Raw genomic sequence first — 27,733 nt, forward strand, 5'->3', positions numbered from 1 at the left:
CAACTAACTTCAGATTGTGTCCCCTTGTTCTTGTGTTCACTTTCCTATTAAAAACACTTCCTTCCTGAACCTTATTTAACCCTTTAACATATTTAAATGTTTCGATCATGTCCCCCCTTTTCCTTCTGTCCTCCAGACTATACAGATTGAGTTCATTAAGTCTTTCCTGATATGTTTTATGCTTAAGACCTTCCACCATTCTTGTAGCCCGTCTTTGGACCCATTCAATTTTATCAATATCTTTTTGTAGGTGAGGTCTCCAGAACTGAACACAGTACTCCAAATGTGGTCTCACCAGTGCTCTATATAAGGGTATACACCATCTTTCCCCCCCCAGAAAATAAGTAAATATACCATGTGCTGTTCTAAATAATCAACATGGGAATAATTCACAGATTACCAAAAAAAGAGAGAATATTCCTGTCCAAGCAATTCAAGCATATGAGAACAGCCTAGCATGAAGAAAAATACATCCCAATGCTTTGATGACAATTTAAATCACAAGCTTCCTAACAGACAGGAAGCAGCAGGTGAAGCTAGGCAAAATCAAATACAGTAATACCTCATGATACGAACTTAATTGGTGCAAGGAGGAGGTTCGTAAGACGAAAGGTTCGTAAGACGAAACATTGTTTCCCATAGGAAACAATGTAAAGTCAATTAATCCGTGCAACCAAAACCCCCCCCCCCCCCCGCAAAAAAACAGCTTTCGGCGACTGCTGGGAAGCCACGCGGCTGTTTTAAAAGGTGACAGCCGGCCTGGGGGGCTTCCCAGCACCCCCCGAACCCGGGTTCAGGGGGGTGCTGGGAAGCCCCCCAGGCCGGCTGCGACCTTTTAAAAGAGCCGCGCTGCTTCCCAGCTGTCTCCTGAAGCCGAACGCGGAAGTTCGGCTTTGGCGTTCAGCTTCAGGAGACAGCTGGGAAGTGGCACGGCTGTTTTAAAAGGTGACAGCCGGGCTGGGGGGCTTCCCAGCAACCTCCCGAACCGAACCCGGGGTTCAGAAAAATTTTGCCTCTTCTTACGAACTTTGTTCGAGTTACGAACTGGCGTTCGGGAGGCTTCTGGGAAGCCCCGCCGCCCGGCTGTCACCTTTTAAAACAGCCGCGCGGCTTCCCAGCAGTCTCTGAACGCCAGTTCGTAACTCGAAAAAAGTTCGTAAGAAGAGGCAAAATTTTTCTGAACCCCGGGTTCGTATCACGAGTTGTTCGTAAGACGAGAGGTTCGTATCTTGAGGTACCACTGTACTGTATATCTGAACAATTAGCACAGGGCTCCCTCTCACCACTTCTCTCTATATACCAATGGCTGCATCTCAAATGATCCATTTGTTAAATTACTGAGGTCTGCAGATGATACAACAGTGATTGGTCTCATTCAAGATGGTGATGAAACTGCATACAGACAAGAGGTTGAACAATTAGACTCATGGTGTGACTGGAAAAATCTGGAACTGAACACACTCAAATCTATAGAAATGATGGGAGACTTTAGGAGAAACCCTCCCATTCTACCACATCTTACAATACTAGACAACAAAGTATCAACAATAGACACCTTCAAATATCTATATATATTTATCATATTTCAAGACTAAAATGATCTCCTAACATCAAAAACATCATAAAAAAAAACACAACAAAGAATGTTCTTTCTGCGCCAACTGAGAAAATGCCCAAGGAGCTGCTGAAACAGTTCTACAGAGGAATCATTGAGTCTGTCATCTGCACCTCTATAACTGTCTGGTTTGGTTCTGAAACCCAACAGGAACAACACAGACTTCAGAGGATAATCAGAACTGCATAAAAAACAATTACTGCCAACCTGCCTTCCATTGAGGATATGTATACTGCACGAGTCAAAATTTAATTTTATTTAATTTATTTAATTTATTGATTTATATGCCGCCCCTCTCCGGAGATTCGGAGGCTCACAACAATAACAACAATGTAAACAAATCTAATGCATTAAAAAAAAACATTTAAAAAAGGGCCATGAAAATATTTACTGACCACACACATTATTTCAACTCCTACCCTCAAAACAACACTATAGAGCACTGCACACCAAGACAACTAGACACAAACTTTTCCCAAATGCCATCACTCTGCTAAACAAATAATTCCCTCAACACTGTCAAACTATTCACTAAGGCTGCATTACCATTAGTCTTCTCATTGTTCCTATCACCCATCTCCTCCCACTTATGACTGTATGACTGTAATTTGTTGTTTGTATCCTTACAATTTATATTAATATTGATTGTTTCCTGATTGCAAATTTGTACCCCATGGCAATCATTAAGTGTTGTACCTAATGATTCTTGACAAATGTATCTTTTCTTTTATGTATACTGATAACATATGCACCAATAACAAATTCATTGTGTGTCCAATCACACTTGGCCAATAAAGAATTCCATTCCATTCAGTACAACAATCTCCTAGGTTAGTCCGGGAAGCTATTTGTTCATTCATAGATATAACTTAGATTTAAGTGATTATAATTCTTCATCAATACAAAAAATAAATAAATCCACAATATTTCTAATGGAAAGGGTATAAAAGCATGAAAGCTAAAGTCTTTTTTGGAAATTTTAGGTTACTGAAGTAGTAAGTTGATAGAATACTGCACTTCTCAAATTGTGGATCAAAAGAAAATTGGAAAAGGATTATAAATTTCTTTGGATTGCTACCAGAATTTCCTTACATCCTGCATATGCAGAACATATTGTGACAAGACTGATTGCAACCAGAACTTAATGTGTGGTGCCTGGATAAAGAAGCAGTAGCAATATCCAAACATCTTGTTTTATCTCGACTTATCTAGCAAAGTGAGCAGCCAACACACAGTGAGCATCTAGCTATTTATCAAAATCATCGACCAATTATAGTAGCACTGCAAGCTGGTGATTTCCAATGTGGCATCTAAAGTATCATTGATTATTTTTTTTGTAGAGGTATAGAAGTGAAGTAATAATGGTGGTGGTGAGATTCAATATCCTTATTTTCTAATTTTTAAAAATGAAGAAAAAATAAATACAGAAGTATTAATAAAAGTAAACGTAGGTCAAGAAAATATGATGAGAATTGTATGTGTTTTTGGGTTAACAAGTGTCCTTGTTACTGCAGAAGAACATTTTGTGGTATTTATCAGAAAATTCTATGAAGTTGGAATCTGATATCAAACATGCTGAACCAACCTCTAGAAATAAATCATGAGACTTAGATAACAAATCTCATAAGATTGTGGTGTTTTGTTCTTTATTCCAAGAAGAGAGGAAATAAAGAAACAAAATGTATGTCTCGTTAAATGTTAAATACACCATTTCAAAATAACGTCTTCCTATTTATCAAGTTGTATATAGAATCATGTACTGCAAAAATCCTACCAGAGTTTTGGAGAAAATTCTTCCAGTAACTATTGATGTCATTAAAGCTATGTTGTGGGTATCTGGTCAAAAAACAACTTTCAAGTGTCATTTTACTTCATGACACTATTTCCTGATGAGTCGCAAAGATAATAAAGAATCTATTCTAAGATAAGTAACCACCTTCTGCCGCATGAATCACAGTGACCAGTTAGGTCCCACAGAGTGGGCCTTCTCCGGGTCCCGTCAACTAAACAATGTCGGTTGGCGGGGCCCAGGGGAAGAGCCTTCTCTGTGGCGGCCCTGGCACTCTGGAACCAACTCCCCCCAGAGATCAGAATTTCCCCCACCCTCCTTGCCTTTCGTAAGCTCCTCAAAACCCACCTCTGTCATCAGGCACGGGGGAACTAAGATAATTTTTCCCCTAGGCTTCTACAATTTATGCATGGTATATTTGTATGTATGATTGGTTTTATAACAAGGGTTTTTAGATATTATAGTATTGGATTTTTACATTCTGTTTTTGTCACTGTTGTTAGCCGCCCCGAGTCCACGGAGAGGGGCGGCATACAAATCCAATAAATAAATAAATAAATAAATAAATAAATATTTCCAATGCAGATAGATGAAATAACAGAGAGCACCCAAGGATGCTCATTTAATAACATGTGGTGGTAGATTGGTTATTGAGAAAACAGTAAGTAAGGACCTCCCTTCTGTGAAAAAATAACAAGAATTACTTAAAGTGCAGGTTCTTTTTTCTTTTTTTTAAAGAAATGTTGATAGAATTTTCTGAGATTTGCATTGACATATTGTAGATATGTTATATGGTACAGACAAAATACTGGCTGTATCAGGCTGTCACAAAGGACGTTTAAACTACAACGTACCAAAAACTTTCCTGGTGCTAAATGGATAAACAATATCAGTGATGATGAACCTTTTTTGGCTCTGGTGCCAAAAGGGGGTGTGTGCCCGGGATAGCATGCACATGTCCACATCAATATTACAATGCCCTTCCGCCATGCATGTACAACACCCCCGCACGCTCCCCCTCTGCTTATGCACACAGGCGTCACATTTCTCTGTTGGAGATGTTTCATATAAAGGCTATGACAAGTGAGAGGGAACCAGTGAGTCATAGGTTATAGATAGTCTATGTAAACGTACGTCAGCCACCAAGAAACTAGCCAAATAATTGTCAGTTTAGAACCCAGGAAGAACCCCCTCCCTCCCTTGATCCCCACCTCTCTCACACAAATATGTTGGGTTAAAGTTTCATTCCTTAATCCAGTCAAGTTGTGTCTGAGAATCTTCTGCCAAGTACTTAATAATGTCTGAAGAGCTGCAGTTTTTTGCTGAACTCTGGCAGAAAGTGTAATGGTTGAAGCTGCAAAATATCCTTGATCATACTGACATCATGGGAGTTGTAGTCTAACACTCACTGACTGGCTAGGTACCATCAATTTGTTTTTGACTCCCAGGATCACATAGACAGACAGTAGTTAATGTACAGATAGAGTATATATTACAGATAGACAATGTGTAATATACAGATAGCATAAGATATGTGGAGGGCAATCAGGTGGTAAAAGGTGACCTAAGGCAACTGGTCAATGGCTCAACTCTTGTTTAAACCAAACTGCTTTCTAGTTGCTTTCTTAGCAGCTTGATCAACTGAATTTAAAGTTTCCTGAAAATGTGAATGTAGAACTTCTGCTCTTAATTACTCCTGTACTTCTATGTGTTTAAGATAACTTTTGTAAAAAGTTTTACAAAAGTTTAACTTTTGTAAAAACTTTTGTAAAAAGTTATCTAGGGTGACTTATCTTGCACTACTTTTGTAAATCTCAACAAAGAGTATCTAGTTTGGGCAATCTCTGGAAAGAGTGATAGAGGAAATCCTGTACTGTTCGGACTATAAGATGCACCAAAATTTTGAAAAGAGGTAAACAACAAAAAACAAGCAAACAAAAAAAGGTTTTTGCCTTCAGGAGCACTTTGCATGCCCTGTTTGCAAAAAATGGGGTGTGCAGAGTGTTTGGAAGGCCTGCAGAATGCACTTGAGGAGGGCAAAAATACCCCCATTTTTACATAGAATTTGGGCTTTTTGCTCATTTTTGCCCTCCCCAGGATCACTCTACAGGCCTCCCAAACCCTCTGTATATCTAACTTTTGCAAAAAAAAAAAAATGGGCCTGTTTTTCGCCTCCCCAACCCCCCCATGTGTTGCATTTTGCCCTCCCCAGCTCCCAGGAGTATTTTCACGGCCTCCTTTACCCTCTGCGCGCCTCGCGGAGTGGGGTTTTTGGAGGCTAAAAATGGCTGTATTCGGTGTATAAGATGCACCAACATTTCCACCATCTTTTGGGGTGGGGGATGCATCTTATACTCCGAAAAATATGGCAAGCAATAAAAATGAAAGAAAGCCTGCATCTAAAAAGTTAGATTTATTTATTAAATGTACCAATCATTTTTCATTCTTAGAAGTAACCCAAAGCTAGGTATGAAAAACTGTAAAACAATAGAACCAAATAAAAATGTAACTGTTAAAAAAAACATGTAAATAGGACTATTGTTCAACAGCATCATGAAAAAGGCATAGGCCTGATGAAAAAATAGAAGTCTTCAGAGGTCATCCCAAAACCAGTCATAGCTGTGTGGAATGTGTGTTCCACAATTATGAGTGTTACTTTACTTGATGCTATTATTGAAGGAGCAGAAATGAAACTTGGCACACTGGATGAACCCAAGTAAAAAAAACTTTTTGAAAACTTACTGGAAAAGGGTGAATGGGTGATAGAGAGGTCAGGCTTGAATCAGCAGTTAGGCACATAATATAGTATTACTTCATATTTGTGGAAAACGACTATAGACTGTTTAGATATCTGTATCAAGTTCCAAAGTGAGAAGATACAGTGGTACCTTGTCATACGAACCCCTCGTCATACGAACTTTTTGAGATACGAACTCGGGGTCCGGATTTTATTTGCCTCTTCTTACAAACTTTTTTCACCTTACGAACCCCGCCGCTGCCGATGGGTGCCCCACCTCCAGACTTCCGTTGCCAGCGGAGCACCCGTTTTTGCGATCCTGGGATTCCCCTGAGGCTCCCCTGCATGGGAAACCCCATCTCCTGACTTCCGCATTTTTGTGATGCTGTAGGGAAATCCCAGGATCGCAAAAATGGGCGCTCCGCTGGCAACGGCAGTCTGGAGGTGAGGTTTCCCAGCGAGGGAAGCCTCAGCGAAATCACACCATCGCAAAAACACAGAATCTCTTGCAGAGAACTCCTGGGTGCTGGCAAAAATGTCTCCATTATTACAAAAAAATGGGCCGTTTTTCACCCAATTTTTCACAAAAACGGGGGCATTTTTCCCTTCCCCTAGTCCCCAGGAGCTCTCTGCAGGCTCCCCAGCCCCTTTGCCCACCCCATTTTTGTGAAAACAAGGCCCATTTTTGCCACCCCCTAGCACCCAGGAGCTTTCTGCAAGCTTCCCAGACCTTCTGTCCAAAAATGGGATGTGGGGGGGCAGGCTTCGGGACAGCAAAAATGGCTGTATTTGGTGTATAAGATGCACCAACATTTTCACCCTGTTTTAGGTAGCTAGAGATCACCACACTTCTTTTTCTTTAGAAACATGAATGTTTTCCAAAGACAAAATCATAGAAAGAAAGTACAGTCCACCACCTTTATCTGTTATTACACTACTGAAAAATGCACTGTGGTTTCTTGATCTCAAATAATTTTGGTGAAATGAATTTAACAAAGTATAGGAATTATTTATTAAAATATATTATAAACTTTACTTTATGGAATGTTTGTCAATGTATACAGTATTTTGGCATTTAGAATGGGGAACTATAAACTATTTCAATTAATACAAATCTCACAATTTCATTTTTTGGGGGGGAAATGTTGCTAGAGTCAGAAAAGGTCTAGATACAAAAACTCCTCAGGGAGCAGTTTAATCATCAAACATTTCAGCAATCCTTAGCCTAAATTAAAGTGACTGCTCAAAGACAAATTCTACCTGGTTGATTTCAAAGGTTGGAATGGATCATAAATCATATGGGCTTTATTCAATTGTTTTAGATTGGACCTGCTACCCCCAAGCTCTATTTTAAGGAGGAAAAGCAATTTAAAACTATAGCGAAATAAGCATGCTACACTCAAAAATAATAATAATTTTAAAAATCCTTTTCAGGCATTTGGGTTGTGCACATTTTCAAGTGCAAGTCAAAGTTATATAGATCTACAGATTATTTAGAAATCCATTTTAGAAACATAGAAACATTTTGTTTGCAATATTTTAAATTACCGTGTGGATTTTACAATGAGGTGGTCCCTGACTTAAAACTGGTTGCATAGTGACTGTTCAATGTTTTGAACACTCCCAAAAAATACTTGTGATCTAGATTCAAAGTTGTGATGGTCGTCCTCCCGTCATGCAATTACATTTTGGGCACTCAAGAACCAGCTCCCATTTATGACCGTTTGCAGCTTCCTATGGTCATGCAACCTCAATTTATTTTTTTGCTGGAAACCAGAATTTATTTCCAGTTTATAGGGAAAACCACCTGTTGCTTCATTTAACATCTGTGGTATTTGCTTAACAATCATGGTATTTGCTTAATGACTGAGGCAGTAGCTTAACATCCACTGCAATAATGTTGTAAAACTGGGTCGGTTATGTGAGTGCCTCGACTTATGACAATCATGACATATGACAGAAATCTGGGGCTCCACAACTGTTGTAAGTCAAGGACTAGCTGCATTATTTTTCCTCTTGGATTTGGGAACATGACAACATCCTACATTTATTTATTTATTTATTACTTAGATTTGTATGCCGCCCCTCTCCGAAGACTCGGGGCGGCTCACAACATGTAAAAAACAAATCATAAGCAATCAGACAGATTTAAAATATTTAAATATTTAAAAAACCCCATAACTACATATCCTAACTTCAGAAAATACATGTTGTAGATGATGATCAGGCAGAGCCTGAATGTGGTGTCAAACACTTCATCAGCTTGGAGTTGCTATGCTACAACAAGAGGCCAATACCCTCCCACACACACATAAACCATCCTCAGTGACTTCCATTGACTCTTATCTAGCACCAAACTGCTTTGACCATCAGTAGATCAGATTCTTGTGTATGGGTGGCATGCAATAAACTAATAGTGCTTTGAACTTAATTTTTGTTCTTGATTACTTTCACCTGACTATGTACTGTAATAGACTCTTAAGAGAAGGAGTGTTAGCTTACTCGAACAGTCTTCTCTGTGTACTGTGGGGTAAACTTTGATTGGTTGCCAAGGGACTGAGTTATTTTTAGATTGAAGTATGCCCTCTCTGCTCCACCAGCTCTTGACGTGTCAGTTTTCAAACAAAGGCGGAGTGACTATTAGGTGGACGACAAGCAAGGTAGAGCCTAGCGACCCTGGACCTCAGAAAGCCAAGGCGGCTTTGGATTCTCCCCATAGCACATAGAGGAGATTGTTTAGGTAAGTCAATGTTCCTTCTCCTGTGTGTTGCTAGGGAGAGACCAAGCATGCGATATACCCAAGCTTAAGTCTTGTGGGTGGGAGAAGGCTAGTCCAGAGGAAAGATGTGCAGCAGACTCTCTGGAGCACCCACCTACCAAAGGAAGCCTTGGCTGAGGCAAACAAATCTTGACAAAGGGCAAATGCACAGACTTACAAATTTCTTCAATAGAAGCCTGCATGGCACAGCCTGGGAGAGAGAGATGGCGATTTCAGTCCAGAAGATCCCTGGGACATGCACTCAACCGAGCCACTTATCTAGAGAAGCAAGAATTGGCACACACAAAATTGTATCAACAGCAATATGAAAAAAACAGCCCTTCGTTTGCAAAACCACCAGCAAAATGGTGATTGGGAACTTTGTGGCTGTTTAAAATGGTCACCAGCACAAACAGCGACAGAACATATGACTTGTGGTCAAATAAAATGGTCACTGCCCCATAGTAAGCAATGACAAAATCTGCCTGGTAACAGGCAGATCATAGCAAACAAAATAGCCACCACCAGCTTCAGATGCTCGAAAGCCTCCTGGGAAGGGAAGAGCAGCTGAAGGAGTTAAGCGGGCAGGTGGAGGCCATCAGAAAGGAGCAGAGAAGAACACGGGCTCAGCGTGAGAAGAGAGCCAGAAAGTGATGGTGTTTGGTCCCTTGTCTTGTTGTGGGGGGGGGGGGGAAAGGAAAAGGAAAAGAATTATTACTATTACTATTACTATTATTGTTGTTATTATTATTATTATTTTTCTTGGAGATGCCTTGGGATTCCTGTATATCTGTCATTCAGTGGGGGAAGTCTAAGGGGAAGAAAAAGGGGGTTTAAGAATTTAAAATTAAAGAAGAAATTAAAGAAGGAATTATTTAAAGGAGAAAGGAGGGGGGGAGAAATCTTCTCTTTTATAAAATTAAAAAGGGTTGAAAGAGGAGCTAGTTTGAGTGGGAACGCAATCCAGAAAATGTGCCTCAGGTATGGGCAAGGTTTTTTCTTGTCTTCTCCCCTCTCAGTGGGGGGAGCACAGGGGGAGGCACGTTGGGGGGGGGTAATAGGGGTAAAGAAAAGGGAAAAATATAAACCAAGGGCAAAATAAGAGGGGAAAAGGGTGTTTTTGGTATATTATGACGGAGTGTAAGATAATGGTTTTAAATGTGAATGGTTTGGGATCGGATTTGAAACGTTTTAGGATATTAAGGATGGCTAAGCAATATAAGGTGGATATTATGATTTTGACAGAAACACATAAAAGAAGGGGAGGAAGGGATAACTTGATTAATGATAGAAATTGGAAATGGGTGTTTGAGTCAAGAGGAACGCAAAATAGTCGAGGCACAGCGATTCTGATTCATCAGAGGGTTAATTTTGAAGAGGTGGGAATTCAGAAAGACAGAGAAGGAAGGTGGATATTTGTTAAAGGGAAAATAAATCAAAAGAAGTTGACATTAGCAGCAATTTATGCCCCAAATGGGAAAACAAAACAATTTATAATAAATACTAAGAAGAAGTTAGACAATTTTAAGGAGGGCTCAACTTTTTTGGCAGGAGATTTTAATATGCAATTAACAAATGGGAATGCAAATAGCAGGATGTTACATTTAAATAGACTTAATATGGTGGATCTACATGCAGATATTTTAAACAGAGCTACATATTATTCAGCAAGATATCACACATTTAGCTGCATAGACTACATATTAATGAACAGGGGAGGTAATATACAAGTTAAAAAAGTGGACATTAAAAGTATATGGATATCAGATCATGCCCCACTATTGGCAGAATTGGAAATAGGTCAGGAACGAAATCAAAAAATTTGGAGATATAATGCAGTTGTAACTGCTAGGGAACAAGATAAAGAGAAATTGCAAACAGAGTTATCAGAATATTTTAGAATTAATGATGTGGGTGGTATTAAACAATCAATTGTATGGGATGCATGTAAGGCCTTCATGAGGGGACAATGCATATGTATGGAAGCAGATATTAGGAAGAGGTGGGGTAGAGAGAGGGAAAGGAAGATAAGGGAAATAGATTTGATACAAGAGCAGTTAAGAATGACGAAAAGTAGAGATTGGAATAGTTTACTGAAATTGAAAAAGAAACAGTTGATGGTGTATGATGAGATTAAATGGAATAAGATGAGAATGGCGATGCGACAAAAAATACAGAGTTGGGGGACAAGATCAATGCAGCAAATGGCGAGATATCTGAAGAAGAGGAAAGAAAAATCATGTATTTTAGCATTGAGGGACACCAGTGGAGTGGTTAGATATGGTAATGACCAGTTAGAGGAGATAATGAGGAAATATTATGAAGATTTGTATAAAGAGGAGCAAGTGAAGATAGAAGTCCTCAAGGTTGGGAAAATAGTAAGTGAAGAAGACAAACAAATTTTGAATGCAGAAATTACACAAGATGAAATTGCTAGAGTAATTAAAGGGTTAAAACAAGCCAAAGCACCGGGCCCAGATGGGTTTACAGGGGAATTTTATAAAACTTATGTGAATGTTTTGCTGCCGCATTTGGGGAAATTGTTTAATAATATATTGTCAAATCGTGATATCCCGCAGACATGGAAGCTTTCAGAAATTGTTACCATTCCGAAGATGGGTCGAGATTTAAGAGAGCCTGGGTCTTACCGTCCGATCAGTTTGGCAAATCAGGATTATAAAATATTTATGAAAATACTGGCAAATAGATTAGAAAATATTTTACCAAAAATAATTGAAGAGGATCAATATGGATTCGTGAAGGGAAGGAAAATAAGTGAACCAATTAGAAATGTAATGAATGTGATGCACCATGCTACCGCTACTAAAAGGAAATTGGGAATTTTGAAATTAGATGTTTATAAAGCGTTCGATAAAGTTAACCATAGTTATTTATATAAATTATGTAACAAATTAAATATGGGGGAAAAATTTTGTGAAACTATAAAAGAGATTTATAAAGGAAATGAAGCATATATAAGAGTGAATGGACAAAGAACGCAGAGTATTAAAATATTAAACGGCACCAAGCAGGGATGCCCTCTGTCTCCAAAATTATTCGTAATAGCAATAGAGATCTTAGCTAATAAGATAAGACAAGATAACACTTGGGCAGGATATAGAATAGGGAAATTAGAAATGAAAATAAATTTATTTGCAGATGATGCAATTATATTGACCCAGACCCCGATGGAGATGATTAAAGGTATAATAAATATTTTACAAGAGTTTAAGCAGGAATCGGGACTGTCGGTTAATATGGAAAAATCAGAGATTATGTGTTTAAATACAGATCCGAGAGAACAGATAGAAATTAGGAAAGAATCAGGGTTGAAATTAGGACTTAAAAAAATAAAATATTTGGGAATTTGGTTATTAAAAAACCCAGTGAAAATGGAAGAGATTAATTATAGAATAACATGGAGGAAAATGTTGAAACAGATGAGGAGCTGGAAAGATAAAAAGCTAAGGAGACTCTCTAAAATAAGAGCTTTAAAAATGATGATAGCTCCCAAGATGATGTACCTATTTCAGGTGCTGTCGGGGGGGTTATCGGTATGTAAGGTTAAAGAGTGGGACAAAAAATTAAATTATTGGATTGAAGAAGATAAGAGACCAAGAATAAGAAAAAAGTGGTTAATTGCGAATGAAAAAGAGGGGGGATGGGGTGTTCCATGTTTGGAGCTGTATAGGGAAGCTTTTCAAATGGAAAGGTTAATGGAGTTGCAATTAAGTGAAAATAAATGGGCGAAATTGGAAAAACAGATAAACGGGATGAATAATAGAGAATTAATTTTTAGGAAGTGGAATAGGAGAGATATAGGAAAATTAATAGGCCCAATGAAAGGGACTATGGAAATTTGGAAAAAATGGCAAGGGAAAATAGGATTATATAAATCTAAACTGTCATCGCTTTATGTAATAAATAGAGAAAACGAAATTAACTTAAACAGGGTTATAGGAGAGTTGAAGGGAAGAGGGATAACTAAGATAGAACAGTTATACGAGAAGGATGGCAGGCCAAGTAGAAATCGCATAGAATGGTGGTTAGGTAAGGGAAGGTGGCTACAAATAAATGCAATATGTAAATATCTAAATGAAAGGGAGAATAAAGAAGTATTATGGCGGGAGGAGACAGGGTTAGAGAAAATAATAAGAGAAAAAAGTGAGGGGATAAAGGCGCAAGCAACTAATATATACAAACTGCTAGTACAGTCAGATGGGGACACGATTGATGGATTGACTAAATGGTGGCAAAATGAGATATTAGTAGAGGTACAAGAAATGGAAAATATAGTAGAAGATATAAGGAAAATTAAAAATACAAGAATTAGGGAAATGAGAAGGAAAATATTACATAAGTGGTATTTTACTCCCGTTCAATTTGCACATTTTCAGCAGAATGTTAGGGGGAATTGTTGGCATGGTTGTCAAGATAAAGGAGTGTTTATGCATATGTTTTGGGAATGCCCGATAGTGCAGGAATTTTGGCAAAAAGTGAAAGAGGATATCAATGGAATGTTAAATATACAATGGACAATCACTAAGGAAATGGCAGTATTAGTAAAAAGCAATGCGATGGGAGAATTTAGAGAAATAAAAAAAGCAGCAATAGAAAGTGCTCAGGCAGTAATAGTTTTGGGTTGGAAGGATGCGACAAAATGGACAATGCAAAATTGGTATAGGTACATGGTGGATCATATTCAATTTGAAATTATGGAAAAAAGGATAAATTTGGATAATGAAACTGATTTGGGACAGCTGATTGGACGGTGGGACAAGGCAAGACGATATATGACGAGCAGAATCCGAGACCAAGCTACAAGAAATAAACTAGAATCACTCTATAATATGTAGACAGATATATTGCTCTTGGGTTAAGTGGATTAAAAAAGAAATACCCCCAATTTGGTGGTGGGGAATGTGTGTAGGTCGGGGTGATGGGCACAATTCACATTTCACTATGCACTGTTTTATGTTGTGTGATTTTAAATTGTTAAAAATCAATAAATAAAATATTTAAAAAAAAAAAAAAGAAAGCCTCCTGGCCACAATTGGCATCTGCAGTCTTCGAGCCAAAGCAAATAGATGCCAGCACTTCAGTGAACTCTCCTGACAATGAGGCTGTAGAGGAGAGTAAAACTCCCTCTGCTTAAAACCACTACTACTCAACCACTACTCTGCTAAAGAAGTATAGCCCTGTGGGGCAGGCACTCTGGCTGCCTCAGCTGTCTGGTGGTGACAGTTTTCATGAGTGTACCAAACTAACCTGCACATGCACCCACAGCAATAGAGGTATTCAAATAAATTATTTCTGGTAATCATAGGAAAGTGAGAGCCCAAGCACAAATTCAGTCATTTGCTCAAGGTAGCTGATATCAAGAAGTATGTCCCACTTTGCCGACTGAATTTGAAAATTGCTGACATATCAAGAGCCAATGGAGCAGAGAGGGCATGCTTCAATGTAAAAATAATTCAGTCCTTTGGCAAACAACCAAAGTTTATCTCATGCTTGGACTCTCCTAGCAGCACACAGGAGAACCATGTCTTTTATATCATATGAAAAGTCTAAAACACTGTTTCTAATTCAGAATAGCAGCTCAGGACTGTGTGTGTGTGTGTGTGTATATATACATATATAATAGGCAATTTGATATACAGATAAAGATGCTAGGATAGAAACTGAGAGACCATGAATTCTACTCCTATCTTAGGCACAAAGCCAGCTATGTGAAGTGGGCCATTCACTCTCTCTCACCCTTAAGGAGGCAGCATTAATAAAACCACACCCAAAATCCTGCCCGAAAACTGCAGGGACTTGCTCAGGCAGTTGTCACACTTCAACACTGTCTAGAAAGTACACACAAATATACACACTATATACAAGAGATCAATGAACTGAAAACCACACACAATTTATTCCAATAGTGTAGGTATATTCAAATAGTTTATGCCACTTCTTTCTGTAATATACTCAAAACCACACACATTCGTACAGATAAGAGTTATTATAAATGAAAGCAATAATGGGTGAAAATTTAGCTGCCCATTAAGAAATTAGCTGACAGTTGAACAGTAGCAGGCAGCACAGAAAATAAAAGATTTTCAATTAAAAGTAACACATTAGAAGTCAAGATTTTAATCATCACTGAACTCTTGGAAAATGCAAAACACATTGCAAGCAGCACCACTGTCCACGATTTTTGTATCCTTAAATGCACACCAATAACCTGAGGCATATTAACAATTTCTGCCCACATTGTCACTCAAAGACTCATGCAGGCAGGACATGTGGAAGAAGACCAGGAGGCAGCAGCAGAGAAATGGGCACAGAGCTAGCAAAATATCTGCTGGTTTTTGCTAAAAATACTATATGACTTGTACTAAATACACAATGATAACTGATGTTTAAGGAGATCCTGCCCCATCATTTGGATAGAAAATGAAAAGTTTAGATAACTCCTCCACCTACTCCTGCCATGTGATGTTACAGCATCTCAAAATAGACAAAACAGAAACAAATCAACAGCTAACAGTATTTCCCTCTTAAAGCCCCAATTTCTCTTGGTTCTATGTTTGCAAGGTTTTGTGGAATTAGCTTCAATCAATATTTTTTTTTAATGCAAAATCTTTCAGGCACCACAAAATGAATTATGTTCAGCATGAAAAGATTTTGGGAAAGCTGATTTTTTTAATGCAGTTGCTATAAATTGTCTTATAGCAAAATAAGGAATATTATCGGCTAGTTTACTCTTCTCGATAGAGGCTACTTAAAGTTCCTGTTTTTAAAAATATCTCCATCATGGCTCCAGAAACAAGCAGTACCCTGTCATATGCACTTAGTAAAATGCAACTTTGTACATATGATCTGATGTTACTTAGAAAGCAAACAAACAGATTTCCATTTTTGCTCTCCAACCAGCATGATAAATTTCATCACTATGATACTATCACTTAGACTCTTTACAAATCCTTAATCTGCTGAGCTGATTGATGGCCCTATGTTTGCAGTTCATTACAATTATTTCCAAGGGCCAATAAATTTGCAAGGTTGAATGTGCAGTTATTTTTACTATCTGTAACAAAGTCTTTTCATTGCTTTTTAAAATGACCCTTCAGTGTTTCTATTGAAGAAAAATCAACTACATCACCCCAATAATATATGTTAAAGGGCTATTCAGAATAAACTGCAAAGAAGCCTCAAAACAAATCAAAACTAACTTTCTTTCAAGCTAGATAATATTCCTATAGATAATTAGAAATCTGATAAGTACAACCAAATTAAATTATTTAAGAAATATACTTTGGAATACTTTAAGCCCAAGTTTAAAATGCCAGAACCCCACTAAGATCAGCAGTATAAAGTGTTTTTTTTTTAATGGTTATAAACATACATATACAACTAATTTGTTTGGAAAACATCATCCTTTCCTAAACAGGACCCTATAAAGGGGCTTGATCTTTACAATGGTTGAATTCAGCCAATACGGATTGAACTCAAGTTCCCCCTGAAATTAAAAAACTTTAAGTTCAACTATAAGTACTTTACTAAGGAACATTATTGTTTTAAAACCAAAGTGACCTACAACCGTTTTCCTAACCGAATTTATGTACCATATTTTTCGGACTATAAGACGTGCCTTAGTTTTTGTGGAGGGGGAAATCTGCCTACCAGATATTCATCTGGCTAGTGTCCTTGGGTCTGGTCAGCTTCAGCACATTATTTTATCCCCTGGTTAGGGCTTTAAAAAAAATCTTATTTGGAGAAAGTAACAATGAAAGTGCTTGCGAGCTGGTAAGAGCTGGGAACATGATTAGCACCAGATTAGGGCTGGAAAGAAACATTTGGAGCAAGTAGAGCAATGAAAAAAGCCTGCAAAGGTTTAGGGCTGGAAAAACATTCTTAGCAGAGAGTAACAATGAAAGAGCCTGCAAGGTAAGAGCTGGAAATATAGTTAGCACCTAATTAGCGCTGGGGGAGGGGGAAAGGTATATTCAAAGTATAAGACACATCCAAATTTTCAGCCTCTTTTAGGGAGGAAAAAGATGCCACTTATATTCTGAACTATATAGTAAGTAAAATATGGATCTCAAATGCAACATCAGTTTAATTAGAAGCAAAGCCAAAATCAAATAGAGGTGATATACAAACAACATGTGCAATGCCCACAACAATTATCAGCTGATGGAATAATGGGACAACAAACAACTGGGATAACGAACAGAAAAAGTAAACTTCCAAAGAATCTAGTTAAAAATGGATAAAAATCAGATTTAAATTATTGCCAAATGCGAAAAGTGAGCAAATTATTGACACTGGGTATGTTCAAGCAGAGGTTGGACAGCCATTTGTCAGGAATGGTTTAATTTGGATTTCAGCATTCAGCCCTTTCCAATTCCATGCAGAATACAGGTATATATCAACCATGAGAATTTTAAAAAAAATTAATATTTTTCAAAATAGTGTTTTTGCAAACTTACCGACTAGTTTTTCAAAAACCAATCTCATTCTATTTCAAAAATAGTCAGTCACCATAAAATATCCTGTGACACTAAAAGAGATCAATCCGTATAATCATATGAAAAAATAAGTTCACCTCGTAGAAATAAGTAGAATAGGAATAGGAGCAGGAGTAGGAATTGAATACTTTATTGGCCACATGAGATTGGAATTTTTCTTAAGCTCTTAGTGTAAAAACAAGCAACAAAGTATATAATTGTAAGTTACCAATATGGGAAGGCAGTAGAAAAAATGAGGGGGTAATACAGTCATAGTCAATATCCTTAGGCACAAGACAGTGCTGGGAAAATCAGGTGTTTAGCAGAGCGATGACATTAGGTGAAAAAGTGTCTTTGTCTCTAATTGTTTTGGCATGAAATGCCCTATAGGTGCATCCTGGGAAGGTTGTGTGAAACAGTTTACAGGATGTGAGATGTTTGACTTTTTCAATGTATTTCAACATATAATTATTTGATCTTCATTTCAACAATATTGACAGATGAGATACAATAAACAATATGCCTTGTTTATATCTTTTAAATTTCCCATGTAGAAAAAAGTAAACACACCGTTATATACCTCAAATATTTAAAATTGTTATATGGGAGGAATTTATCTTACTGAAACTTGAATCTCTTAGTTTGAATTACACTTTGTTGTTGAAGTGTACAGTATCACCGTTCCTAGATCACAATAGCCCTCTGAGATCTTCTGATAGAAGGTTATAGATGCCTTTGAGTCTGGGAAGGGATTTTTAAAAATCACCAAACAATTGGACGTCAATCATTTAATTATCTGGAAGATCATGTACAAGTGGAGAAATTCTCTAACAATTGCCCACATGCCCAGGTCAGGCTGTCCCAGCAAGTACAACCCAGGAACAATGCTGAAAGAAGACAGTGATGGCGAACTTTTTTTTCCTCGGGTGCCAAAAGAGTGTGTGTGTGAGTGCTATCGTGCATGTACAAGTGCCCACAACCAGAATTCAATGCCTGGGGAGGGCAAAATCAGCTTTACCCACCTCCCTGGAGGCCCTCTGGCTCGTGTTTCACCCTCTCCAGGCCCTCTGTGCAAACCAAAAATCAATTGGCTGGCGCACATATGCATGTTGGAGCTGAGTTAGGGCAACAACATGCGTGCCAACAGATGTGGCTTTCTTTTCTTAAATTTATAATATTTTAATTAATTGGATTATGTATTGGATTGTCTTTTCACTTGTTGTGAGCCGCCCCGAGTTTTCGGAGAGGGGCGGCATACAAATCCAAATAATAAATAAATAATAAATAAAATAAATGCCACCTCTGGCACCTGTGCCATAGGTTCACCATCACTGCTCTAAGAACACAAGCCACTTAACATATGACCCACAAGTAGTTCTCATCATTATTATCTCAAAGTGTATGCATTATTTGGTCACAGCAGAAGACCTGCTTCAAACAACAAGAAACACTAGGCCAGCTCACTTACAGAATCCACAACAAATCCTTCATTGTACCAGGGATTCTCAAGAATAAGGAAAAGACCCATGGACAGAAAAATGAAGCTCTACTGAAAGTAGAGGCACTAAACATTCCAGTAAATTCATCAAGGAATGATTTGGGGGGAGGAAGAAGTCAATGTCTAGATCTAAATCCGAGGCTGTGGGGTGATTTGAAATGAAATGTGCATGCAAGAAATCCACAGCTGAAAACATTCAGCACGAAGGAGTGGCGTGGGTAAAATTTTCTCCCAGAGGATGGTATTTATGAGAAGCATACTTGTGTTTTATCTGAAATGGTATAGGAATGGGTGCCACAGGTGGCATGCGGAGCCGTATCTGAGGACATGCAAGGCTTTATCCTATGTCAACACTAGCGTGCATGTGCGCATCGGCTGGCTGATTTTCGGCCTTCTGGAGACAGGGGGAAGCCGTTTTTACCCACTGGGCTGTTTTTCACCCTTTCCAGGCTTCAGGAAAGTCTCTGGAGCCTGTGGATGGCCAAAAATGGCCCAACAGGCCAACTGGAAGTTCAGAAACATGGGGGTAGTGCGGAAGGCTGTGTGCACATACACAAGGGGAGGCCATTGCATCTATGTGTGTGGACATAGCTCTAAACTGTAGTTATTCAACAACATGAAAGTATTACACAATGTTTTTATACTGCTTTACTTATACTTTACTTTGACATGATTTCTGGAAAGGTAAGTAAGGCCCATCTCATTAAAGTTTCAAGAGTGTCAGTAAGCATACGGATATGGATTTATGTCTTTTGATAAAACCTCCATCAAAAGGTTTTGAGCAGCCTGAATCATCATAGAATAAAAAGAAAGGGTCTCATAAAGATTGATATTCCCTTAAACAAGGAATTCTGGCAGTGGAGGGATATAACAGTGTGTTTCCTCCAAGATGAACTTAAGTTCTAGTGGCTGCATGAGCTACATGCAGTTTTTTTGGCAACAGTAGAGAATTGCCTTCTTTTGGAATGTTTTTTGGCCTTTTCAGTCAAGTCTACAAATCTGATTATCTTTCACCTATGTATTAACACAGTCAAATCCTACTAAGCTTCACCAGTTGCTGAGAATGTCTTGTAAATAGAGGGAGGTATTTTTCCTCTTTCTCTCAACATATTAAATCCGGGATTATCTAAGGAAACTGAACAGTGAAAGACTAACTGTAGACAAAAGTTCATACTGTATTTTTCAGAGTATAAGATGCACCTTTTTCTCTCCCTACAACAGGCTGAAAATTCAGGTGTGCTAACATTACCGTAAAAGAGTATCAAAGGAGGCTGTCGATGAGACAGCCGAAGAGGGGAGGGGATGCCTATTGTATGTTTTTTTTCTTCTGTACATATTTTGTGTGTTTGTGTCATTTACATGTAAATAAAAATTATTTTATACTCTGAATGTAGTTTTTTCTGCCCATAATAGGTGCTAACGAACTTCCCAGCTCTCGCCTTGCAGGTCCTTTCATTGTTACTTTTTGTGAAGAATGTTTTCAAGCCCTAAGTCTTTGCAGGGTTTTTCCATTGCTCTAACTTGCTCCAGATGTTTCTTTCCAACCCTAACCAGGTGCTAACAATGTTCCATTTGCACGCTCTTTCATTGTTGCTCCCTGTCAAGAATGTTTTCCAAACCCTATCTTTGTAGGTTTTTTTTAAAAAATTGCTCTACTTGCTCCAAATGTTTCTTTCCAACCCTAACCAGGTGCTAACAATGTTCCCAGCTCTTACCAGCTTGCAAGCTCTTTCATTGTTACTCTCTCTGAATAAGGTTTTTTTTAAGCCTTAACCAAGGGATAAAATAATGTGCTGAAACTGACCAGACTAAGGATGCTAGCCAGATGAATACCTGGTAAGCAGATTCTTTTCTCTATTTTCCTCCCCCAAAACTAAGGTGTGTCTTATACTCTGAAAAATATGGTACTTCTTTATACTACACATAATTAAGTAGGATCATTCACCAACACAAGGTGGGGTAATGCAAAGTCTTGAAATGGGAATGAGAAAAATGCACAGGCAGCAAGATGATCAGTGACTATTGGTAAAAAATATTTATTTAGATCAGGGGTGGGTTCCATTTACCTTCCCTACTGGTTTGCATCGCGATGGAAGTGTGCGTTTTGTGCACGCTTGCTTGCTTTGCTCACGTGCATGCCAGTCATGTCGCGCAAATGACCCTCTGTGCATGCGCAGAAGCCTCTCCACATGCGCAGAGGGTTCTTTACCGCTGTGGCGAATGAAGAACCAATTCGGGGACATGTACAACCAGCCATTTGCTGCCAGTTCGGCGAACGGGTGGAAATTTTCGCCACCAGTACATACAAAATGGTCTGAGCTGGCAGCAACCCACCACTGCTTTAGATTATATTTCTGGAGAGCATGAAGCTATTACAGCTTGAACATATGGTGTGTCATTCTGGGAACAGAACAGTGGAGTAGGATATTCTTACCTGTGTTTTTGCCATTCACAAAAGTATCGCTTGTGCAACTAGAAGTATTCATTGATTACACCAATTTGTGGTTATCTAATTAAATGTCTTAAACCTCACATTACAAAGAAACATCCTGGGAGATGTAAATCTAAGCAAGATATGCAATTTTCTGAGGACACTGTTAATTACAAGGAAGCAGTGAATAATGGACTAATGCTATGAACCTAACAAGTACATATGGATTTTTAAATCATTTCTAATATTAGTCTCTATTTCCTGGATGATCAGAGAGGCATTCATTCATTCCATTATACTCAAAAGTCTGGTTACTGGACAGATATATAAGAGATCAAGCACCTATTAGAAAAACAGATACTGGTGCTTTTAGAAAGCCAGCCTGGTGCCTGGGATCAATACTCAGTTAGCTGTTTTTTGATAATGTAGGAGCACTAGGATAATATGAACTTTGTTCCTTGGGCTGAACAAGGAAGTTGTCAAATATGTTTTGTGCCTTGTAGCCAAAGGATTTGGGTGTTACATATTAGGAAGACATGCACATTCCATTGTTAGATAACTTTGATTGGCACCACCCTATCAGACTATGCCTGAGTCAGAACATATACTCTACCCTTCTCAGGCTGAGCAAGTCAGTAAAAAATGGATAAATACATTTCCCACCAAATCCATAGTGCCTCCAATATGTATTCATTCTAGGTCAAAAGCTGAAAATCTGGTTATGATTCTGAATAAAATATGAGATATATTTTCACTAATCTAGAAAATGTATAAATCTTCAGAATCAATAAAACATACAAAGGTGCTAAACCATATCTTATATTTAAAAAGAAAAGCACTACAGGTAATTCTTAATTTATGACTACAACTGAGCTCAAAATGTATGTTTCGAAGTGAAAGGGAGTTTTGCTCCATTTTTGGACGTTTGTTGCCACAGTTGTTAAGTGAATCACTGCAGCTGTTCATAATGTTATTAAGTGAATCTGGCTTACCGTTAGCTGGTCACGTGACCCCAGGACACTGCAACCATCATAAATATGAATCAGTTACCAAGCATCTAAATTTTGATCATATGATCAAAGAGATGCTGCAAATGCCATGTGAAAAATGGTCAGGAGTCATTTTTTTCAGTGCTGTTGTAATCTTGAACAGTCACTAAATGAACTGTTCTAAGTTAAGGACTACTTGTATTTTTACAGTATTCCCCATTCAAGCTTTTAAATGTTATAAATTATTATTTCTTCTGCAATACAGGATAAGAGTTCAGAACAATAATTCAAGTTTATCTATACTAGAAAAGAAGTCAAAATTAGTTATGTTGATTGTTGTGTTGGATGGTCTATGACCAAACAAAAATTTATTGATTGGTGGTTTTGCTGTAAAGAAAAATCTCCTTTAAGTTGTGATTACATTTTAACTTCTCAGCTTAGCCTACAAATGTAGTATTTCCTTCTTGTCTTCTATTGAAAAGCTGCCTAGCCCTTCTTAGTTATTTGAGATCAGCCAAGGTCAGCAAGATGCTGGGCTATATATCCATTGTTCCCATTTGAAATAACTGATTCAAGAAAAATATGGCTAAAGATCTTGTCTTCAGGTTAAGGTGAGTTCAGTGGTTTCCTTTAAAAAAAATAAGATTTAAATTACAATATGCTTTCCAGTCTACCATAGAAGATTTAGATATTGTGTGAAAGAATTGTACTGAAGTAGCAACATCCATCCTTTTAATAATATTTCCCCTGCCAGTTTCAATCCTGGTGATGCTGAATCTTTAGTTCTGCATCCTAAATCCGTATTCCAAGCAATTTAGATTTTCCACAGAGAAACTGCAGATACTCACAATTTCATTTTAGTAGATATCAAATGATACCAAAGGTTATCTAGACCACAGAAATCAAATTGTCATCTGTTTCTTTACAGTTCTGGCAAAATAATGGTCGTCTAAATCTGGGGTCTCCAACCTTGGCAACTTTAATATTTGTGGATTTCAACTCCCAGAATTCCTCAGCCAGTTGGCTGAAGAATTCTGGGACTTGAAGTCCACAAGATTTAAAGTTGCCAAGGATGGAGATCCCTCCCCTAAATCATTAGTATGGAAATCTGTTAATCGTTTTACTAATGAGGTAGTATATTCCATTTGTCAGTCTTAACACAAAGTAATAGTTTGAGCCAAATTTGCAGCATAGACTTAAAATATTTAATGGATGTGATTAAAGGAACAGAAAACAATTAGAGAGGTAAAGATTGGTGAAATATTTTCTGATTAATATTTTCCACAGATCTTCAAATATACATGAGCTAGGAATAAAAGACAGAGATTTTAGGTATTTATATGAGCCGGGGTGGCGCAGCAGGTAGAGTGCTGTACTGCAGGCCAATGAAGCTGACTGTAGATCTGAAGGTCAGCGGTTCAAATCTCATCACCGGCTCAAGGTTGACTCAGCCTTCCATCCTTCCGAGGTGGGTAAAATGAGGACCCGGATTATGGGGGCAATAGCCTAGCTCTGTTAAAAAGTGCTATTGCTAACATGTTGTAAGCCGCCCTGAGTCTAAGGTGAAGGGCGGCATAAAAATTGAATAAATAAATAAATAAATTTATAATAGAATATGACTAAAATGAAATGAATGATGGCTTATCTGAATGTTCGTTCTATGTGCTCTATCCTCATCTGATTGGCCAGGGACTGAGTTTCAAATTCTTTGGTCATGGCTCTTCCTCCAGCTGAGCTCCTTTTTCAATGTAGACCTGGATCTGAATAAAACATAGATCATCCAATACACCGACCACTCCTGGACCTCAGACCTTATCAGAATCATGGTGGGCTGGGACTCTCCCATAGCACACACAGAATGAACGTTCAGGTAAGCCAATGTTCATTCTCCTGTGTGCTGCTATGGTGAGTCCAAGTGTGGGATATACTCAAGCTAAGTTGATGTTGGGTGGGAAACAGATTGTTCCGGGGTACCCACGGCCAGTAGAACTCATTGCAATACTCCTCTCCCAAACACCGCCTCCACTCAAGGTGAACTTGTCCAGTTTGTAATTCTTCACAAACGACGATGATGAAGACCACATAGCTGCTCTGTAAATCTTGAGGATAGAGGCCTGCGTTGCCCATGCTGCCATGGTGGCCGCACTCCTGATTGAGTGCGCTGTGATGTGATGATCTGGCCAATGCAATGTAGACCTTCAACAGCGACTGATGGTAGAAGGTGATACTTTCTTGCCCATCATCCTGGGTTGAAAGGAACCAAAGAGTGCCTTAGAGTGCCTGAATCATTCCATTCGTCTGACATATTTGTGTAAAGCCCAGTGAACATCCAACGTATGCCAACGTCTCTCATTCGGATGTCTAAGATTCGGACGGAAGTCTGGTACGATAACTTCCTGAATCCTCTGAAATAAGGTATTGGCCTTCATATCCCCATAGGGTCTAAGCGAAGGACCACCTTGTCAGCATGAAAAATACATAAGTCCTGGCATATAAACAGGGCAGCAAGCTCTGAAATCCTGCGTGCTGAAGTTATTGCAGATAGAAAGGCAGTCTAATATTAGTGTCATAGAGAGGTTCAAACAGAGATCATGTGAGCGCCTGCAGAATAACTGACAGTTCCCAGGTAGGGTACCTGTAAACAGATGGCGGTCATAAATTGTAAACTCCTTTCAAAAAACTATGCACTCTCAGATGATGCCCTCACCCCGAAGGATGGTGGCTAAGGTCGCCACCTGTCTGCAAAGCATATTGCTGGACAGTCCTTTGACCAAACTTGAAATAATGAACCCTCCTCCATAGTGGGCAATATCCACTGCTCCAAGGAGCACAGGACCTGTCTGGGCACTTTGATGTGGGAGAGTGAATTGCTGCAACCTGACCTCTGGCTAGGCAGGAGTAAACATTGTAAGAGTCTGGAATGAAGCCAACCCCAAGGCAAGATGGAAAGGCATAATTTGCCTAACAGTTGGGAGAGGAGCATGACTGGCATCCTGTCCAAGGATCGCACCTGTTGGACCATGTCCCTTATTCTGACCCAGCAGTCCTGCGAGAGAAAAACTAGGGAGGATCAGGTGTTGGTTACTGCCCCCAAATGGGTCAGCCTGGTTGCTGGAGCACAATGGCTTTTCTCCCAATTTATGAGAAGCCATGTTACTCTATAATTTGTAAACATGGTAACGTTCTCGGTTTAAAATAATATAAATCAGTACATCCTCATTTCAGTGGAGGGGTTCAAATGAATGTTATTGGGTGGTGGGAGCACACATCATTGTGCACTGTCTTTTGTGTAGTGTGTATCTGTTGTTATTAATAAAAATTAATAAAATGTATTTTAAAAAAAAAGAGAAGCCATGTTACTGAAGGGTCTGGATCATGACACTGCGATCCCCCCCCCCCCGCTGCCTGCATCGATGATGGTGACTGAATTAACACATTGTCCAAGTAACACTGCAGATAGATGGGCTTGGTGCAAAGATGTGCAGCTATAACATCCAGCAACTTCGTGAACATCCTTGGGGTGAAGGATTGCTAGTACTATGTACAAAGCTGTTGCGCTTGCAATATATAAATAAGCTAACAATGAATGTTTGTTTCTATTGAAGTACTATAGCTTTAAGAGGTTGCAATTGTCATAAGAGGGAACCAGAAAGGATAATTACCACTTCATGGCACTGGACCAGAATATCTCCGAGACCGCCTTCTGCCGCATGAATCCCAGCGACCGATTAGGTGCCACAGAGTGGGCCTTCTCCGGGTCCCGTCAACTAAACAATGTCGGTTGGCGGGCCCCAGGGGAAGAGCCTTCTCTGTGGCGGCCCCGACTCTCTGGAACCAACTCCCCCCAGAGATTAGAGCTGCCCCTACTCTCCCCGCCTTCCGTAAACTCCTTAAAACCCACCTTTGTCGTCAGGCATGGGGGAACTGAAACACCTCCCCCGGGCATGTCTAATTTATGCATGGTATGTTTGTGTGTGTGTATGTTAGTAAATGGGGTTCTTTTTAAATCTTTTTAAATATTTTAAATTTATTTGGATTTGTCATGATTTGTGGTATTTTGCTATGAGCTGCCCCGAGTCTGCGGAGAGGGGCGGCATACAAATCTAAATAATAAATAAATAAATAAATAAATAAATAAATAAATAAATAAATAAATAAATAAATTATCTCTGCTCTCTCTGTTCTTTCTGCTGATTCACTGTGACTGATGTAGTAAGCTCTGTGTTATTTTATGATAGTTTGATGTATTTGTAAGCTGAAATGTATATCTGATATGTAAGACAAAGATAGGCTTGTAACATTATTGTATTGAGAGATATTGACTGATTTGAATGTGTATGACCACACTGTTTAACTTGACTATGATATTTCTAAAGGTAAAGACTAATTGAAATTTTCTGTTTTGTATGACTGAATAATTACTCATATCTCCTGGATATCTGCTAGAATTCCACTTTTCCTCTGTTCATGTCCTTAATAATTCAAGGGTCATTCTGCACACTCCTTAACAAGGACAGTACAAATGGAAGGGCCTTGTACTGCCAATGGTGGCCTGCATAAGTGAACTTGAGAAACCTTCTGTGGGAAGGCCTGATGGGCACATTTAGGTATGCCTCCTTCAGATTGATAGAAGTCAGAAAGTCCCCTTCCCGGACGCAACCTAGGATAGTGAGTAGGGATTGCATTTTGAACCTTCTGTAATTTATGTACAAGTTGAGGTTCTTCAAAATGGCCCTCTGCCTCCTTGAGCTCTTGGGAACCAGGAAGAGGATGGAATAAACCCCCCTCCCTTCCTGGTCCTTTTGGTCCTTTCTATGGCCCTGATATCCCTCGAGTGTTGGATCTCAGACAGCATGAGATCCATTTTTATGGCCACTCTGGAGATAGGGCATTGAATAAACCGATGCAGGGGGATGGATAAAAATTCCAGAGGGAGCCCAAGTCTCACAGTTTGTAGCGCCCATGCATCGGTCGTTATTTCTCGCCACTGGTCAGCAAACTCCTGTAACCTACCCCTAATGGGAATGAACAGCCTCAAGTCACTTGTTGCCTCTGTATGGGCAGTTATTGTTCCCACGGAAGGATCTCCTAAACTGAAGTTGAAGAAGCCTCAAAGGACAACCTGTCCTGGGATCTGTCATGGTAAGAGCAATTCTGACCTTGATAAGACTGCCACGGGTCACTGCCACAAAAGGACTGCCTTCTGGAGAAGGTGGAAGGTCTCCTCTTTGCCTGTCTATACAAATGAAGCAACACCTTTTTTTTTTGTCCTTCCCCTCCACTAAGATTGGATCGAATACTTCCCCAAAAAGGTTACAACCTTGAATGGGGCTGAAGCCAGACGCCATGTTGGCTTGCCCCTGGCGAAGCCACAGAAGCTGACTGGCGCTTAACATTCAAAGCCAGAGCCCTGCGTGT

General features: G+C 39.0%; 1 protein-coding gene across 4 annotated transcripts in view; it reads right to left on the reverse strand.

Moving 5' to 3' along the window:
* The window catches only part of SUSD6 (sushi domain containing 6), an 83,556-nt gene that overhangs the window by 35,611 nt on the left and 20,212 nt on the right, over positions 1-27,733 (reverse strand). Inside the window, exon 1 of one of the 4 annotated variants that reach the window (XM_070758672.1) lies at positions 9,078-9,173. The exons of the other annotated variants lie outside the window; for them this stretch is intronic. The gene's annotated coding sequence lies outside the window, so the exon portion shown is untranslated. Of the gene's footprint in view, positions 1-9,077; positions 9,174-27,733 lie in introns of those variants that run through there. 4 annotated transcript variants of the gene reach the window in all.

This window comes from Erythrolamprus reginae, chromosome 1, assembly GCF_031021105.1.
Source record: "Erythrolamprus reginae isolate rEryReg1 chromosome 1, rEryReg1.hap1, whole genome shotgun sequence".
NCBI lineage: Eukaryota > Metazoa > Chordata > Lepidosauria > Squamata > Dipsadidae > Erythrolamprus > Erythrolamprus reginae.